This window comes from Pleurodeles waltl, chromosome 6 (assembly GCF_031143425.1).
Source record: "Pleurodeles waltl isolate 20211129_DDA chromosome 6, aPleWal1.hap1.20221129, whole genome shotgun sequence".
In the NCBI taxonomy this organism is placed as follows: domain Eukaryota; kingdom Metazoa; phylum Chordata; class Amphibia; order Caudata; family Salamandridae; genus Pleurodeles; species Pleurodeles waltl.
This window is the reverse complement of record NC_090445.1, coordinates 190,110,293-190,116,292: the sequence shown is the minus strand read 5'-3', so window position 1 is coordinate 190,116,292 and position 6,000 is coordinate 190,110,293. Positions and strand designations below refer to the sequence as shown.

General features: G+C 44.1%; 1 long non-coding RNA gene across 2 annotated transcripts in view; it reads right to left on the bottom strand.

The window, feature by feature from the left end:
- Positions 1-1,009: 1,009 nt before the first annotated feature.
- The window catches only part of LOC138299505 (uncharacterized), a 242,379-nt gene continuing 237,388 nt past the window's right edge, over positions 1,010-6,000 (bottom strand). Inside the window, exons 5-6 of one of the 2 annotated variants that reach the window (XR_011204762.1) lie at positions 3,994-4,192; positions 1,010-1,338 (exon numbers count right to left, since the gene is read on the bottom strand). This is a non-coding gene — a long non-coding RNA (uncharacterized lncRNA). The remainder of the gene's footprint in view (positions 1,339-3,993; positions 4,193-6,000) is intronic. The other variant, XR_011204763.1, reaches the window with a different exon arrangement.

Sequence of the window (6,000 nt, the reverse complement as noted above, 5' to 3'; positions counted from 1 at the left end):
TTAAGGACATGGAGGCGAGGATTATCCCGCCCTCATGTTGATTCATGTGTTGTATCAATGTTATTAACATTCATTGTTGATCATTTAGTATTCATTGTGTTCCCCTCCTCTGATGTTGTCTTATGATTATTCTGTGGACTATGAGTTTGTATCAGATTTTATGGCCTGGACTTGTTTTTCTCCTAAGGTAATGAGGATAAATGAGCCGAATCTTGGTATGGATGGAATCGCCCATGTGTTAGCTCCTGTTTTCTAGCCCATCAAGCTTCTTCTGCTCATCGAAGGTGTGCCTTCTGCATGGAGGCCATATGCTAGAGTCGCAGTTCTTGGGACTTGTAAGATTATTTGTTGATGGTTATTTTCACTTTTGAGGGGCAATGGTTAACTGTTCTGACTTTGTGCAAAGAAAGAGGAGGTGATAGTGTGTATAACTGGATATATAGGGCTTTGGCTCTATGGTTGATCACATGATGTGTTGATCCATGGGGTTTGTAGTGTTTGGTTTTTTTGTTTCTAATTGGCTGATGAATAATTAAAAGTGAGGAAAGAGAAGCAAAATCCTCACCTCCGTGTCCTTAATACGCGAATGCAAGAAAATGTTTTGCTTATACATTACATTTTTTTTTTAAAACACAAAGAAATTGTCATCAAGGACAAATGTGTCTGAAACTTTGTTCTGGCTTAACTGGCCACAAGTAGACTGCATTTTGAAGTTACCTATAGGGTTAACATACTAAGGGCCTGATTACAACTTTGGAGGAGGGTGTTAATCTGTCCCAAATGTGACGGATATACCACCAGCCGTATTATGAGTTCCATAGGATATAATGGACTCGTAATACGGCTGGTGGTATATCCATCACATTTGGGACGGATTAACACCCTCCTCCAAAGTGGTAATCAGACCCTAAAACCTTTTTCTAGTGAACACATCAACAATTTTAAATTCAATTAAGGACTCGGAGGCGAGGATTATGCTAACTCGTTCTTTGCTGTTTATTGACATGTATCGACAGCAGCCAATCAAAACAGACTTTTTTTTAAATAGACTACATTTCCCAAAAACCATAGCATGATATCAAATTACATGCACCAATCCCAACAGCTCTGTATGATTTGCAATGTCGTCATATTGACATCCTCTTTCTTTGTCTCATCGGCTAATTGAACTTCAGAAAAACCTTCTTCCATTAACTGGATATTATTGGAGCGCTTCCATCACAAAAAAATGTCAAGGACAAACTTCAGAAATAAAGACAGCCACAGGACCAACAGGGTCTTGAAGAGCTCGAATCTGGAACTTCATTTCCTCCATCTATTTAGGCATTGAATCAGTATCTGGGGAAAAAGAGAAAAACACTTCCGTAATATCCATTGCCTTGCAGGGTAAAAAATCACATAGAAATGCCCTAGTACCTAATACTCAAGTTATGTAATATAAGAACACTACATATGAATACCATATTACATGAAGGTGGGTAACATAAACAAAGTCAAATTGCAGAGTGATAAACCAATATTATTCAAGTGCTGGTGGGATAATACTCACCTCCCAGTCCTTAATAAAATTTTAAATTCTTGATGCATTAGGTAGAAAATGTTTATTCTATGTCAGGAAGCTTCGGCTTATGCTTGTTCAAAGCTGTTGTAGCCCAAAGGAGGCATCAATCAAACCAACTTGTTGTGAAGGCTTCTGAAAACTGAATCAGTAAACCATCTCGCTGCATCATGAAGATGAGAACTAAGACTATAGGGATGAGGTCCTAATCTCTTGGAATGAATAAGGTTTAAATCTTGTGATATCGTTCGGGTGCAGCCTTCTCCGCCAGCATGTAAAGGCATCAGCAGGGTTGGATAGGAAGCATATAAAGGACCATAAAGAGGAACTCCTTTAATGGAGTGATGAGATTCTCTAGAACTGTGGTCGTATCTCTCCTGACCTAGCACCATGCGCAAACCTTAATCACCCGGAAAACCAAAGAAATTAGTCTACCTAGAAAAAACATCTCCAAGTGTCTAACTATAGTGACGGAAAACACATCCAGGCAGACCTAATCTGAGGCATCCAAGGTTCAACCACCAACCCTGCTCTGTAGGAACAAACTCATAACAGAATAGTCAATTACAGCAAACAAAACCTGCTTCCAGGATAAAACAGAGTTGCCATGCCATCTCCATATACCACCTGCAGCTAGAATTGCCTACTCAGAAGGCACAACCCTGTTAGAAGAGGAGGGTCAATATCACTCTACTGGTCAGAAGAAAAATAGGCTTCTGGACTCCCCCTAAATTTAAGAAAATGATATATAGAAAATGTCAACCGAAAAGCAGTCACAGAAGGTAAGAAGTCCATTGGAATGTCATTTTGCCATTTTGCCGGGAAGTGGGTGACAACGGGAACTTGTACCTTACGGGGTCTCCAAACCAGTACATCATCCCAGCGTCACCATAACTTTCAGGGTGAGGCATCCCAGCATGGACAGAATCTGATTATGGCTTGGCTAGACAGAGGGTGGGTAGACCCAAAGTTCTGATGCGAATGAGAGTTTATTAAAAAATGTCAGGTTGTGATATCCGGACAGAATTGCGTAAGGACAGGTGAAACAGACCTGCCAGTCTTGAAAAGGGGACCCAGAAGAATGGGAATCAGGCCAAGCAGTATCTCTAAGAAGCATAGGGTGCCGAGTGAGTCAAACCTAGAGGATTAAGAATATCATTCTGGTGTTCAGAATGGAGAGTCTATACCAATACTTTTAGGAACACAAGAACGGAGCAAAGTGTAACGCAAGGAGATGTTCTGAAATCACAGGAAGGCTCTCATAAAGAGGACCCATGGGTCCGAATCCCAGAGAGGAAATTCTCTCACCTAGGAGTACATGCATGTGTCAGGCTATCTGAATAGCACTGACCCGAGGTACCTGGGGATACTTGCAAAACCATGAAAAGGAGCTTCTCTTTTTGGAATCTCTAAAGTAAGAAGTGAACGTCCCTAAGGCCAGAGCGATCACCCTGATTATTAAGGTCAGGGACTCTCTCCCTCAGAGTGGGCAAGGAACAGACAGGCAAGATAACTCCACCTTCCGCCGAACGTGTCACGTAGAAGCAGAAACCAAGGTTTCATTATATCTGAGACTACCATCTCTGAGCAATTCAGTGAGAGGGGACATCCTGCGAGGTTCACCAAACTCTGGTGGAGATTAATCCGTATGCGGTCTCTCACCTGCATACATTGGAAAGTGATGGCTGATTGAAAAAATGAAAAGCATACCCTAATACTAGACAGTCACATAGGGAACAAAAACATTAGCAAAGTTCTGATCTGGCATCTGATCGATCAATGCCAAGTCAATTTCTCACCGTTGAAGAAAATAAACCATTGGTGTTGAAGTGCCCTGTAAAGTAGAGAGAGCTGGGGAGATGGCCAGAGCAAACCCACCAGCTTGCCAGACTGGCCAATATTCACAAGAACACTGAGTCTCAGTGAAGAGGAGCCAAGTCCAACTGGACCGTGTGCAGCTCATGTGCTGTGAATCAGATTGAAACTTCAGAAACTGTATGCTGCGAGAGAGAACAAGAATATATTCTCTGTACATGGAGGCTTATATACAGGTGTCAAAGAAGTTGGGCTTATTCCTTCAACTGCAGGACCATAACCGCACAACTTCTGCTATCAGGATACAATACTAGGGAAGGAGGGTTCAAAACGTAGCACCTAGAAATTGTGCCAAGGACTGACCTACACCAAGTGAAAAATATATTGGTGATGTAAACAGTACCTTAATAGAAAAGTAGGCATCCCTTCAGTCAAAGCATACCCTCCATATATTTACAGAGAGAAGATCCCAGAGAGGAAATAAACCTTTCAACTGTGAGTTCTATCAGCTATTTAGTCACGCTACTCGGACTCTCTGATTGGCAATTAAGGAACCATCAGACAGAATGAGAAAATCGTGTGCCCTGTTCCCTAAACCCGAAATATGGATTTCGACTTACCTTGGTAATTTCCTTCGATATTGTATTTGACCTGGGATCTGTAGGAACCTTTCCTGAAGCAGCAGTGGCTTCTGCACAATGTGACGGGATATCAGATGACCCACACATGGCAGGCCTAGCCACGGCTTTGGGTAGATGTGAGGAGTGAGGATCTCCCACGTGTGCCCAGCCGATAGGTTGCCCTCCAAAATGAACGGACCTGACAAAAAACATTGTTGGATATGTTTAAATGGGATTTGGCATAGACCATACATATGCGTTAAAGGGAGGCCAATCTTTAGCATACTTGTTGCCAGAAACCTTTTGGAGGCCCCAGGGCCTGTCTCAGTCTGTGGTAGTAAATCTCGCTAGTCTGGGATCATTGCGGATTGACTCAGTGAGACGATGTACTACAGAAGTGCAGACTGTTCACTGTGTGGAAAGCCCAAAGCACCCTGGGCCCATTTTGGAAGGGCACTGGAAGCTCCCGGGTTATCCGTGTTTGTGGCGAGGACCGCCATCTCAAGTATTTGCTTGGGGGGGTGCTTTAATAGGATGACAAAAATAGGGTTTACTGATACTTTCTTGGTACATCAGTCCAAGGGCAGTTGGATTGGGGTCTGGGGGCATGAACAGCCCTGTCAAAGCACACCATAGGTGGACGTGGACCGGGTCTGCCACAATAGAAGGGTGCGTCTGGTGCGAGGGGAAATGCATGGTCACATCAGGCTTGAAGCCCGCAAGTATTCCAGGAGCTGAGGGGGGGGGTGCGGCAGTAGAATTCAGAAGAGATCTGATCCTGAGGGTCCGAGAGACCCCATTTGTGACTAGGATGGAAACATCATTTGAGGTGGAGGTCTGAGTCAGGGCCGTCTTTGTCGTTGTGTGAAGTGAGGGGACGAGAAGGCCACTAGTGGAGTTAAGGGAGGACAGAAAGTAGGGCCCATGACGCAGAAGCCAATATGTGGGCCCAATGTCATCCATAGGGGCCACAGTGTTCTGTCGGGGCAGTGATGGAGTGACCGTGGTAGTTAATGGTAACAGGGACCTGACAGGCGAGATGGAATATGCAAAGAAAGAGTGGAGTACCCGGTCAGAGGACAAGTCGTATTAAAGTGAGCTGCCATTGTCACGGTCCTGGGGTGGGGGGCGGGAGAACTAAGACTGTACCATTGCCTACTGCGTGAATGACTGATGGGCTGACACTGGAGCTTTCTAGACCGACTGCATGACCAAAGTGTCACAAGCCTCCACACGGATGTCTATAAGGAGGTTCCCTTCCTCCACAGTAGGATTATAGAGCTCACCCTCATAAAAACGGTGTTCAGTCTTAATTTGTTGAAATGCTGAGCACAAGTAACTGATGGGGGGACCACCCCGAATATATATTTACATCAAGGCCACTCGGAGGCAAGCAGTAGAGTGAGACAACAGTCGACCCCTCAGACAAAGCCTGCAGATCGTTTTTACACTTGCCCAACATGGGCGTAGGGGAAGAGTGACAACAATCAGTATGACAGAGGTACAGGCTCTCATTTGTGAGGCAATGTGGTTTGCTAACCTGATACCACTATGGTTTGACAGCAGCACGTGTAGCGCATAGGTAGAGAGCTAGAGAGAGAACATGTTGCCCTGGCGCTCCGCTTCCTGCCTCCCCCGTCACCCCATCGGCTGCTGAATAAGCAGAGGCAGACCCGAGGGCACGCTTACAAGTCTTTAATAAAACATTAGAAATTGCACAAACCAGAAATCAAAAGCACCTTAGTAAAAAGTAGTAAAAAGAGAGGTACTTATCTTAGCGCAGACCAGCACAGAAAGAGGACGTCAATATGGTGACATTGCAATTTATACAAGCAGAGATATTGGGATTACTGCATATGATTTGATGTCATGCTATGGTTAGGGGAAATGTAGTATAATAAAAAAGTCTGTTTTGTTTGGCTGCTGTCACTACATTTTAATAAACAGCAAAGAAAGAGTTAGCATTATTAAAAGACTCTGGTCCTGGCATAGAGTTCAGGGCATATG